Raw genomic sequence first — 13014 nt, 5'->3', positions numbered from 1 at the left:
CTGATCTTATTTTCATTTTCCATTTCATGGATAAGTAAACATACTACAAAGAAATTGGTTTTAGCCTCGGTATTTAAAGAGAAATAAGAGTAGTGATACTGAGAAACACATAAAAGCACGGTAAACTCATAAGACAATTTTTTTGAAACTGTGTCAACTGAGCCAACCCAAATGTGAATTAGGCGATAATAAGATTTGTGGGTTTTTTTTTTGTACTTGCTCTCTTCCTCTGAGAAGACAGTATTCTGCTTTGTTTAAATATAAGACAGTCCCCTATTAGAGACCAAGTACCTTAGAAACAACGTAATCCCTTCCACCAAAAGCAATTTGAAGCCTGCGACCTGACAGAGAAAGAATCAATGGAAAATTAATTTTCAGGTACTGGCTCAACAGGTAGCAAGGAGAAACCATACCCTTGAAGTGAAATAAATACACATGCCAGGTTAATGGATTGCACTGAGCTTGAGTCAGATGATATGAACTGTAAATTCGGATGCTGATACAATAGGAAAATGCCCTCAGCCAGTTACTTGAAAGCGAGGAGGTCTGCTGGAGATGCAGAGATGATGCTTAAAGCAGTGTTACAAGGTCAACAGCAGCCTATTCTGCATTAGAGATGAGCAGAGTAAGCGTTCCATGTTTACAGTGTTAACACTGTCGGATCAGCAACAAAGCTATTACCCGTATCACCTTGCCACTTTTCTGCATGACTTCACCAGTGATTACGATTGACAGTGTCTTATAACCTTGTATTCAGAATGTATTCAGAACCTTCATGTTTTTCAAATTTTGTTTGGATGAAGGCTTATGTTAAAATGCTTTAAATTATTATTATTTGTTCACATCAATCAAAATCAAAACAAATTTGTGCTAACTTTGCAAAGACCCTTAACTTGGCACCTTTGGCAGGGTTTACAATTGATGACAAGCGATGCACACCTGGATTAGTGGATTTTTTGCCCTTCTTCTCTGCAGATGCTCTCAAGTTCTGGTAGCTCTGCAATGATGTTTGACTGGGATCTGAGTGGACCATTCAAAGACATTCAAAGACTGTGTGCTCATAGTCATTGTTCTGTTGGAAGTTGAACCTTCAGAACAGTTTGACATCCTAAATGCTATGGAACAGGATTTCATTTAGGATATCTCTCTATTTTGCTGTGTTACCTTCTACCCTGACCAATGCCCCATTCCCTCCACTGAAAAACACCCCCAAAGTATGACGCTACCACCATCACCATACTTCACTGCCACACCGTTGGAGGGTATTATACAGGTGAGGAACATTTCCTGATATCCTCCAGACTTGAAATTGAGGCCAAACAGACCAGCAAATCTTGTTTCTTACATTCAGAGACCTTTAGTCACTTCTTTACAAATTTCAAGCAGGGATTCATGTGTCTTGCACTGAGGAAAGGTTTCTCAGATCAGTGGAGTGTTGCAGCGATCGTTGACCTTCTGCAAATTTCTCTCATTTCCACACATGAACTCTTGAGCTCTAGAGTGTCTCCTGCTTTAGGAAGAGACCTGGTTGTTCTGAATTTCAAACATTTAAGAATTAGAGAGGCCACAGTGCTCTTAAAATATTTTTTTTTTTCCAACTGATCTGTGCCTTGACACAATCCTGCCTCTAAACCGATTGACCTCATGTTTGTAAATGTGTGCTTTTCCAAATCATGTCCAGTCAAGTGAATTTATCAAAGGTAAACGCCAAACAAATATCTCAACCTGAGCTAAATTTTAAGTGTTATAGAGGCTCTGAATACCTATGTCAATGTGATATTTCACATTTTTCTATGTAATACATTTGCAAAGTTCATAAATCTTGGTTTTGCTTAGTCATCATGGGGTATTGGGTGTAGCATTTTAGCATTAGGCAGCAACATTACAAAATGTGTTAAAAATGAATGGGTCTTAATACTTTATGAATGCACTATACACTTAAATATTACAGTCATATCACATCATTTCAAGTGCCAATGATATATTATGCTGGATGTAATGCTAGAAATACTTTTCTTGGAAACAGTGACATTAAACATCTTATTCTTATTCAACATTTTTTTTATGTGTTGTACTGTATAGCTGTCCACCATAAACACCCAGTGATAACACTGTATGTAACTTGTGGTCCTTTATTATCAAGAAAAATGAGATTATTATTAATATTTATTAATTAATATTAATACAACTTAAATCTAAAAGAGTATTTGAGCATATACAGTAGTATATTCCATGCCAAACATTATTTTGTAATACTTTATTGTGCATCATTTAGCTTCAATGTCTTCCCAGGGTTCATGAGTTCATCATAAAATCACTGGAATATCCCAGTGAAAGTATCCAGACTTATACCGTAATTATACCGTTTGTATAGAAAAAAGTAGTGCTTACAAGAAAGAATGTTAATACAGGGAAAGGAATATGTATTATAAGAATATTTCTGTGTGTGGGCAGTACTTCAGACTATATAATCATGAGAAAAACAGAGAAGTGGAATTACTGGGTTACTGACCTTTGCATAATACTGTGATCTAATGCAGTCTTTGAAAATATACTTGCAGCTACAAGCTACAAATTCTTTGATTTTCCATATCATTTAATAACCATTAATACCACTGACCAATAATACTACCAACAATATCCTCTTAGTAACATAGTCTTTGCTAACGGGTTATGGGAAACATCATAGACCTTCATGTGCTATATAACTCATAAAATCTCCAAGCTCTAATCTTATGATAATGTCAAATCCAGTGCTTCCTGAAAATATGAGCAGAAATATGGCCAATTTACTGCATTTCTTTTTGCTCAACCCTAGTAACCAGAGGCAGGAAATCCTTTTCAGTTACTTATTATCCTTACACTTTTGATATCTTGTTGCTACTGCTACTATATATCTTGCTGTCAAATGCTAAGGACTTCTTTTTAAAGAAATCTTGGAATCTCTGCAACTCAAGGCCAGCTGTGAAACCAGGGGTGAAAGGTTAGAAATTGTTTTCCAAGCTCATTTTTTTCATCCATTTTCCCTTATACACTCTCTCTCCAAAGGCATTACATCCCATTGTTCACACATTTAGCACTCTTTTACTAACGTTGCAGCGGCTAGCAGTGGCTTGTGCGTCATCGTTTTTGCGGCCATACAAAAACAACGACGCACAAGCCACTGCTAGCCGCTGCAGTGTGCGCCATCTAGCATAAACACACACTACTTCCTTTTTGTGCCTTTTTTTTTTTGTAATTAATTGGCGAGTCTTAATTTATGGATTAATCTTAGTTTATGGATTTGCTATTTATTGTTTTTTTAAGTCACTCATTTGAAAATTGAGTTTCTTTCAGCTAAACGGATAAATAAATAAATAAATAAATTACACTAGTCACTGTAATAATATATAATAATGTTATATATACATACAAAACTGTTTATGTCTGTATTCAAATCTGAGAATGATTTATAAATACACTTGTTTATATCCACTCTGATAAATGAGGTGTGCTGATTCCCTTTTAATTTCCAGTCACGGTCCTGTCCTTTGCCACTGTGTGACATTGCAGATTAAGCAGACAGGAGGGCATGTGTTCAGTGAATGTACTGTATAGGGTTCTAATCATCCTGAACAAGCTATCCCATCCACATGCAGGCAAAAAAAAACAAAAAAACAACAACAACCAAAAATAAACACCAGAAGTATTATTCTATTCATTCCTGTAGTGATTTAAACTGGTTATCCTGCTTTGATCACCCATCTCAAAGCTCTAACAAACCTGATGGTATAATCCGGATAGACAACACCAGAATAATCAACGACCTAGTGTAGAGAATGCCATCATCTGTCAGCATGAGCCACACACCGCCTACTTAAGTGTCCCGCAAGTGAATTGTTTGGGATTTTATTGTGCAGAAAACTTCCTGGAGTCCTGTATTGTTAAAATCTTGACAGATTTTCTAACCATTATATGCACTTATAGTTGAGGGTAAAAGTTTGTGTCCCCTATGGTTTTTGAATAGAAAAATTTGGAATAAATTTGTACCACTATCTGTACCACTGTATATATATATATATATATATATATATATATATATATATATATATATATATATATATATATATATGTGTGTGTGTGTGTGTGTGTGTGTGTCTGGGCAACATAATAAATCTTAAGGCAAAAGAATACTATAAATTAATATAAATATAAAGGAAGTGTATGAGATTGAACAGAAAGATTTAGACATGTCCAACTACCTGAATTTGAACAGATACATCAGTATGAATAAGCAGGATGAATTTTATGACTGAGAGAAGCCAAGGGCTGCTTAGAGCATACAAAATAGGTTGCATGTTGTTAGAAATCTGAGCACAGATATCTCCTAAATATTGGAACGGCAAACCTGGATGTAAATAGTCTGATCATGAGATGAGATATTTATATGAATCAATTAACAATCTGATTTACTATAACACAAAAAATAAAATAAAAGAACTTTTTAAAAAATATATTTTGGTTTGATTTGCAAAATGTCGATCTGACAAACAAAAAAGAAAAGAAAGCAGATTAACAGGTTACATAATTCTTAAACATCTCTATTATGTTATACATATTATATTACATAAACATATAGTCTGATTATTTGGCTATCATCATCACTTTTATTATTATTATTATTATTATTATTATTATTATTATTATTATTATTAATCATTAATGTATTAATCAACTTTGGTGAAACTGGAGGAAAAAGAAAGTGAGAAGTTTCCAATTCCCATTTTCTACACTCATATGGCTAAAAGTTTGCAGACAACAGACCATCATACTCATATGTACTTGGTGAACATCTCAGTCCAGATTTAGTCCCATTTGCTGTGTTAATAAATTCCTCCTTTCTGAGGATGCTTTTGGCCCATGGCCAGTTCATCACAGTTCATCTCCAGTACATTTAACAAACCATGGCAAACATTGGCAAACCATGTCTTTAATTTGGTAGCCTGGTGGTTAAGGTACTGGACTGCTGATCAGATGGTTGTGAGTTTGAATCTCAGGTCCACCAAGCTGCCACTGCTGGGCCCCTGAGCAAGGCCCTTAACTATAATTTACTAACCTCTATACAATGGGATAAAATGAAAGTCACTTTGGATAAGGTTGTCTGCCAAATGCCATAAATGTACAGTAAATGTCTTCATGCAGTGCTGTGCACATTAGTATTGCCATCGCCACGCTGGAACAGGTTTTGGCTCCTGATTGTCAGTAAAGGAAAACTCTAACTCCACAGCATACAAAGACATTCTACACAATTGTGTGTTTCCAGGATCGGGTAGGGTCTGTCAAGTTTCATCTGTGGGAACAGAATGCAGACAGGGGTTTTATAACCAGATAACCAGAGACAAAAACTCAAAAAGCAAAAGCACATGTAAGACAGCAGGTATAAATATGGGAAGTAGTTAGCGTACAAAGCACAAAACAAAAGCACATGGCACAGGACATAACCAAACCCCGCTGGACACATCGTCCTCTGGTGTTCAGGCAGGGAATTGTCTAAGGACTCACATATGAGTGTAACGGTGAGGTGTCCGCAAACTTTTGGACTTCAAAATGTGCATATACAAGCATTTATCAGTTCTCTAGTACAGAAATATACAAAGGAAAGTTAATGGCCTTTGCCATAAATGTTACTTTGGCACAAATCATTATGCTTTGCTTTATTCTTGAAGCTCAGTGACTGGAACCAGCAGATAACGGAGAATGAAATGATGCGCTAAAGAAAAAAGCTGTAGAACAGAAACAGAATGGATTTGTTTATTATTTACAGAGAATGAGAATGAGACAGTGCACAGATTTTCTTTGTTTAACGGCCTCCGTTATATCATTAAATTTGAGATTCTTATCTAAGATCTCAATGTATGTATTTATTAAATTTTTTTTGTGCTCTTTGGTCAGGGCAGCGAAAAGAAACAACAACAATTCTTTGGAGTTTTAGGAGGATTTTAATTTTGTTGATGTAGGGGTGTAACCCAGTGTAACTCTTATCTGTATCAGTATTTATGATGAAATTGGGTGTAGTGTAAAGTATTGCACTACACTATTATTTTTGTAATTAAAACAGACCAGAATTCTAAAAGCCAGCACTATTAGCACGGGCTGTGAATTTATAATTTGTGTCAGTTTGACACAATAACAATGTTAATCAGTTTTTTAAACAGTTTTAATCCCCCTTATGCTATTATTATTTAAAGGTGGGGTCTCCGATGTTTGAAAGCCAATGTTGACATTTGAAATCACCAAAACAAACACGCCCCTAACCCAAATGGGTCCCACCCCTGTATTGATAGCTCCGCCCACACATACATACGTAACCCAGGCAAGTAATGGAAAGAAATGTGTCCTTATCATAGCTGAAGGGAAGAACAATACGATTGCAGATAAACAAACAAGCAAAAATGACACACAAGCATAATCATGCAAAGGACGGCATATATTAGTTCTGTGAAACAAAGCAAAACCAACGTTACTCACCTATCGAGAAGGAAAAAAGCGCCTCGTCGTCTTAAGTAAAGTTGGCCACATATTCACAGATTGGAGTTTCCCGAGTCAATAACTCCTGAGCTAAACACTGTTACTCGCTTTCTGCCAATGTCACACATGCGCACTGAACACTCTCTTCACCCATATTGACAAGACCCGCCCCTTTCTGCTCATTGGCTACACGTTTGTTTTGATTTTTGTTTAGTTTGTCGGCCCACCGCAGTTTTCTGAAGCATTTCTCAAACATTGGAGACCCTACCTTTAAGATTGTAGATGCTTGTGAATTTTCTTATGTGTTTAGTTTTATTTCCTAACATATAAATACACTTACAGCCTTTTTTCATTCATTCATTCATCTTCTACCGCTTATCCGAACTTCCTCGGGTCACGGGGAGCCTGTGCCTATCTCAGGCGTCATCGGGCATCAAGGCAGGATACACCCTGGACGGAGTGCCAACCCATCGCAGGGCACACACACACTCTCATTCACTCACGCACTCACGACAATTTTCCAGAGATGCCAATCAACCTACCATGCATGTCTTTGGACCGGGGGAGGAAACCGGAGTACCCGGAGGAAACCCCCGAGGCACGGGGAGAACATGCAAACTCCACACACACAAGGTGGAGGCGGGAATCGAACCCCGACCCTGGAGGTGTGAGGCGAACGTGCTAACCACTAAGCCACCGTGCCCCCCACTTACAGCCTTACAGCCTACTAAGGATAAATAAATTAATACATAAAGGTACAACGTTCATTTTATGGACACAGTTACGGTTATTGTTTGTTCCACTAGCTTCATATATGATGCTTACTTCCTGTGTTCTGTGGGATCCACAACGTAAGTCTAAACTGTGCCAAAATAACCAAAAAAACTATAGTGACCCCTTATTTGCATCTCTGTTTATTCTGAACAATGTATTTGTATTTGGTTACAAGTGTGTACTATATGATTGTTTCTTTCTTTTTTAAACGTTTTATTTATTCCTTTTTACATCTTACTGTATATAGTCAAAGTGCACTGTGTGTTTGTGTGTCCTTGTTTTTTTAACTAAAGTAAGTGAAGGGTTAAAATTTGAGAGGGATCTGACAGATTGAAATGCGATAGAGAGTAATGATGGAGTGAGATGCATATCTTATCTCCTGTTCATTCCGTACCCCCAGTAATCATCAAGGGAAATCAAGAACACAATGGGACTGCAGGGAAAAAAACAGACTTGCTCCTATGTAATCACTCCTAATCTATTTGGGTAATTATAGTGAGTGTTAACAAGTGGGAGGCTGGTCTCCCGTGTGGTAGTGCACTAATGTGAAGTGATGAGCCCATAGTGAGGGTCTATCTCTGACTGGCACTGCCCGATATGCAACGTGCCCACGACTCTTGTACACAGCTGAGTCTTGGACGTAGGTTTTCACTGGACAATCAATCACCGCTCCATGAACACCCACTGAGTGTCTGAGCTCCGTTTGGGCCTCCACACATAAACATACACACTCACTCACTCTCACACACCTACTGCAAAGCCATTTTTCTGATCCAATTCGCTTTCTGACATTCTGCAGAGTACATTTTTCACTTATATGTTTGCACACCTTGCATATTTACACATTTTACAGGGTGATATATCAGATACTATGCATCATTTTTGTCAGAGACTGTCAAGCACAGGCTTCAGTATGATCTCTTGCACTTTTTTGCAATAAAACCCTTCAAGATCCAAACTGCAGTGGCACAACTTTTTTTTTACTTGCCTATGTTATCACACACCACTCCACTCCTGCGATCCCTCCACCTTCTTCTAGTAGCTGCACTCATCCAATTCAAAGCACTGATGCTTGCCTACAAAGCCAATAATGGATCATCACCTTCTTACCTCAAAGCTCTTGTCACTCATCGCACTGCACCTCGGTCACTGTAATCTTCTAGCACATATCGACTGGTCCCACCATCTCTCAGGAAAAGAGGTAGTTATACAGCAAGACTCTTTTTTTGTTCTCACACCGAGGTGGTCAAACGAACTTAAGTTGGTTGATGGTATCCTGAGTCTGTAACCTAGTGAACCAGTGTTGAGACTTCAAAGCACTTTTGTGCGTTGCTCTGAATAAGAACGCCAGCCAAATGTCATAAATGTATATCACTACCAAGAGAACTACAGACTACAGTACAAACATGGCTGCTAGATGGACTACAACAACCAAGACCAACAGAGACTGACATGTTCACCATCTCACTGATTACACACCCGTGTTCACACTTACAGACCACTGTATATGTGGACTCTTATTGTACACTTACCTGCCGTGTATGTGCTCAGTGTTCCTGTGCCTGACTTTTCCATGCATTTTGTCAGTGATTATTGTTGCTCTAGTTTTTGTGTTACTTCTTGATTCATGACCGTTTTTCCTGGGCTACGGTACCTGACGCACTCCTGCGTTTTGAATGTGACGAACCGAACTTGCATCAGTCTCCACTCACCCTTTGTAAAAAAGCTGAAGGTAGGCAAACCGAACATTGGTGAAGTCATTCGCTGGTGCGTTTACACAAGAAACATGCATAACATACTTATGAAAATCAAGAGGGTTCAGATAAACTTCTGGATCCCATGACAGCTCCTAATATACATGTAAGGAGATTCAATAATAAGGACCACAGTTCTGACTTGATATTCTGACTCATTATTTTGATTCACAATTCTTATTCATTGATTCTAAAAAAAAAAAAACACAGGACACATAACTACAAAAATTACTTTAGGTTGGTGCAAAAACAAAGCTAGCTGCTCTTTGTGATACAGAGGGTCAAAGAGTATGTATAACCAATACATCACCAAAAGAACGTTAACTGAACGTTAACCAGGTCCAAGCTGCCTATATTTCTACTCTGCGATATTGATCCACTGCTCATCCTGGGTCTGTTATAAAATATACATCTTTCAGAGCAATCTGTAAAACTACAATTCACAGTGCTTGCCAGCCTCTCTCTCTCTCTCTCTCTCTCTCTCTCTCTTGCTGTCATTCTCTCTCCTGCTCCATTACTCTCATTACTTTATCTTTGCTCCTAAAACAGACCATTACTTGGGTTATTACCGTGCCTGGCCTTTCACCTGGCTCATGTGCGCTTCTTTGCTGCTTCTGGCCGAGGCGCACACACACACACTCACACACACACACACACACACACACACACGTAAAAACAGGTGCACCAGGGGATAAGGCTCAGCTGTTTTCACTCTAACCCTAAACATTTTATGTTTAGTCTTACTACACCATATATTTATATTGTTTGATTTTAAAATAAAATGGCTAAAACCCTACACTTTTTTGCTCAAACTATAAGAAATAACTGATATATCTGAGGACCACTTTGGCAAATAAATGAAATTGTTTGCAGGAGCATTTAACTCAGAAATTCGGCACTCAGGAAAGTCCAGTTAGCTTAAAAAAATAATAAAAAATCTCATATATCATGAAAGCCACTGAGCTTGTATAAATTTACATAAGGAGACTCACTGATGTGAACTGTGATTGATCGGCTTCAATTTGTATAATTTGCAGCAGTTACGCTTCCATGTATCGATTATTCTGTCAAGTTTCAAAAGTTTTCATTACAAAAATAACAACATTTTTGTCAAAATCTGTTGCTTCATATTAATGACTTACAAAGACAAAGACAGTAATCAACAAAATAAACGTTAGTACAAATAAGACAAGCTATTTGTCATGACGGCACCAGAAACAGTGTCCAACTACACAACACTAGTGTGAAAGTCTCTGACATTCACACTTACCTGGTTACTAATCAGATCCATTTATAGTATTTGGCAGGTGCCTTTATCCATTTTATACAACTGAGGGTTAAGGTGGGGGGCACGGTGGCTTAGTGGTTAGCACGTTCGCCTCACACCTCCAGGGTTGGGGGTTCGATTCCCACCTCCACCTTGTGTGTGTGGAGTTTGCATGTTCTCCCCGTGCCTCGGGGGTTTCCTCCGGGTACTCCGGTTTCCTCCCCTGGTCCAAAGACATGCATGGTAGGTTGATTGGCATCTCTGGAAAAATTGTCCGTAGTGTGTGATTGCGTGAGTGAATGAGAGTGTGTGTGCCCTGTGATGGGTTGGCACTCCGTCCAGGGTGTATCCTGCCTTGATGCCTGATGACGCCTGAGATAGGCACAGGCTCCCCGTGACCCGAGGTAGTTCGGATAAGCGGTAGAAAATGAATGAATGAGGGTTAAGGGCCTTGCTAAGAGGCCTAGCAGTGGCAGTTTCATGGACCTGGGATTCAAACTCACAACCTTCTGTTTGGTCATCCTACACCTTAACAACTAAGCTATCACATCCCGGTACGCTGTGAACACACTGTGTCTCTCTTTACCAGTTGTTCTCAAGCATTTGTTTCGTGTACGAGATCCCGGTTATGACTTTAATCTCTTTATAGCTTGCCCATGTTTACACTGTTTGTACATCACCTGACCTGGGCATGTTTATTGACTACGTTTTTGGATCACTTCGCAGTTTGTTTGCCAAGTTTTACTAAAAGCATTAAGTACCCGCACTTACGCCTGTGCCTGTATTCTGACGCTATTCAATTAGGACAAGAGAAATACTGCTGTATGAAAGGAGGGAGAGTGAGTGTGTGACTGTAGTAGCTAGAGTTGTGGACAGTCTTCCAGATTTTTTACCTTTTCAATCAGTATAAACTAATTTATGGCACTTGGCAGACGCCTTTCTCCAAACCTACTTACATTTTATCTTATTGTATACATCTAAGCAATTAAGGGTTAGGGGCCATGCTCAGGAACCAGTTGACCTAGGGTTCGAACTCATACCCTTCCGATCTGTAGTACAACAGTATAGTGCTGTAGTGCTACCGCATCCCCAATTATTACTTTTTTATTGTTATTTTATAAATGTCTTTTTTTTTATTATTATTGTTTTATTTGTGCAAATCTGATATTAAATGAAGGGGGCACGGTGGCTTATGGGGGCACATGCATGGTAGGTTGATTGGCATCTCTGGAAAATTGTCCATAGTGTGTGAGGGTGTGAGTGAATGAGAGTGTGTGTGTGTGCCCTGCGATGGGTTGGCACTCCGTCCAGGGTGTATCCTGCCTTGATGCCCGATGACGCCTGAGACGACAGGCTCCCCGTGACCCGAGGTAGTTTGGATAAGCGGTAGAAAATGAATGAATGAATGAGTGATATTAAATGAGTCAGGACACTGCTGGCATTCAGTGTGAGACCTTTTTTTACCACGTTATTTTACCACTGTCACACTTCTAGTGGTAAGACGTTTATAAACAAGCACTTGGGGCGTCTCAGAGAGCAAAAATAAGTTTGATCTCACCATTTACTTTAAAGATAGAAACATTTGTGTGGAAATAAAAACAACTATCCTTCTGTTTTAGATTGTCTGGAACATTTGTATGAATATGTTTCCTTAGTAGGCTAGAAAACAGACATTCTTAACGATCTGAGTGAAGATCTTACTTTCATATGAGCCATTAACCACCATTGTGGAGACTCAAACGCCAATGAATGTAAAATTTTAGTAAAAAGAGTTAATCGGCTCATGTTTGCAAATTCATTGCGAAGTCTTTCCATTCCAATCATGCGTATAAATACTGAGCCCTTGCTATTGCTGATTGTCTTGGATGTTTATTGGATTATTATCGGTTGTGATCTTTTCCTGGGTTACAACTTTGACTCTGGATCATGTTTATATTTTGCCTGAATCTGTTTAAATGTTTTTGCATGTGAATCTTCAGTCTGCATCAGCATCCAATATATTATAGCTAGCCTGCTGACTAAGAAACCGATGTGGATAAACCTTACCAACCTCTGCAAGGAGGCGGAGCTTCATGTTCACAAGTATGGCAGGGGGTCAGAGCAAACAAATCATCCGAAAGATTTTGTGGTTCATCTTGTTAACATTAGATCCCTAATTTAACCCAATGCACTTGTTGCCACTTAATTACAACATGAACGAGAATAATAAATAAAATGCCCTTGTAATAAGCACATCCACTGATCCTGATAATTCCATAATCAGGTTTTTTGGCCTTCATACATTCGTTCTTACGGACAAGAACTGAGAACAAATTAACTCCGAATCACTGAGCTGTGAAATAAGGAAAAGCAAAAAGTTCAGCAACCAAGCGACTCGTACGTATGTGGAATCAAACTGTGACCCAAATCTGTTTCACACAAAAGGCAGGGATGGGGAATTATGGTAGACAGGACCAGGGCTGTAGGACTGTAGTACACATAAGTGTGAGATATCAGTGGGATCTGGTAATGAGAAAGAGGGAAGAAATGAACAGAAAATACAAAAAATAACAAAAAACAGGCCTGTCTAAAAAACCTCTGCCATAAATAAAAACACACATACAACATTTACACCTGCTTTAGTAGCACAAATTCTCTCAGTCAGTCTCCATCAGCACCCATTTGTGTTAATGAAACAGCAAAATCCATATGTGCTTTATAATACATTTCCCT

General features: G+C 38.6%; 1 protein-coding gene across 1 annotated transcript in view; it reads right to left on the bottom strand.

Annotated features, from left to right (window-relative positions):
- Positions 1-13014, bottom strand: part of mmp17a (matrix metallopeptidase 17a) — a 94308-nt gene that overhangs the window by 23410 nt on the left and 57884 nt on the right. The window lies entirely within an intron of this gene.

The sequence above is a fragment of the Tachysurus vachellii genome, chromosome 17 (assembly GCF_030014155.1).
Source record: "Tachysurus vachellii isolate PV-2020 chromosome 17, HZAU_Pvac_v1, whole genome shotgun sequence".
NCBI classification, from domain to species: domain Eukaryota; kingdom Metazoa; phylum Chordata; class Actinopteri; order Siluriformes; family Bagridae; genus Tachysurus; species Tachysurus vachellii.
The sequence above is the reverse complement of the archived record's forward strand: the minus strand, read 5'-3'. Positions and strand labels throughout refer to the sequence as shown.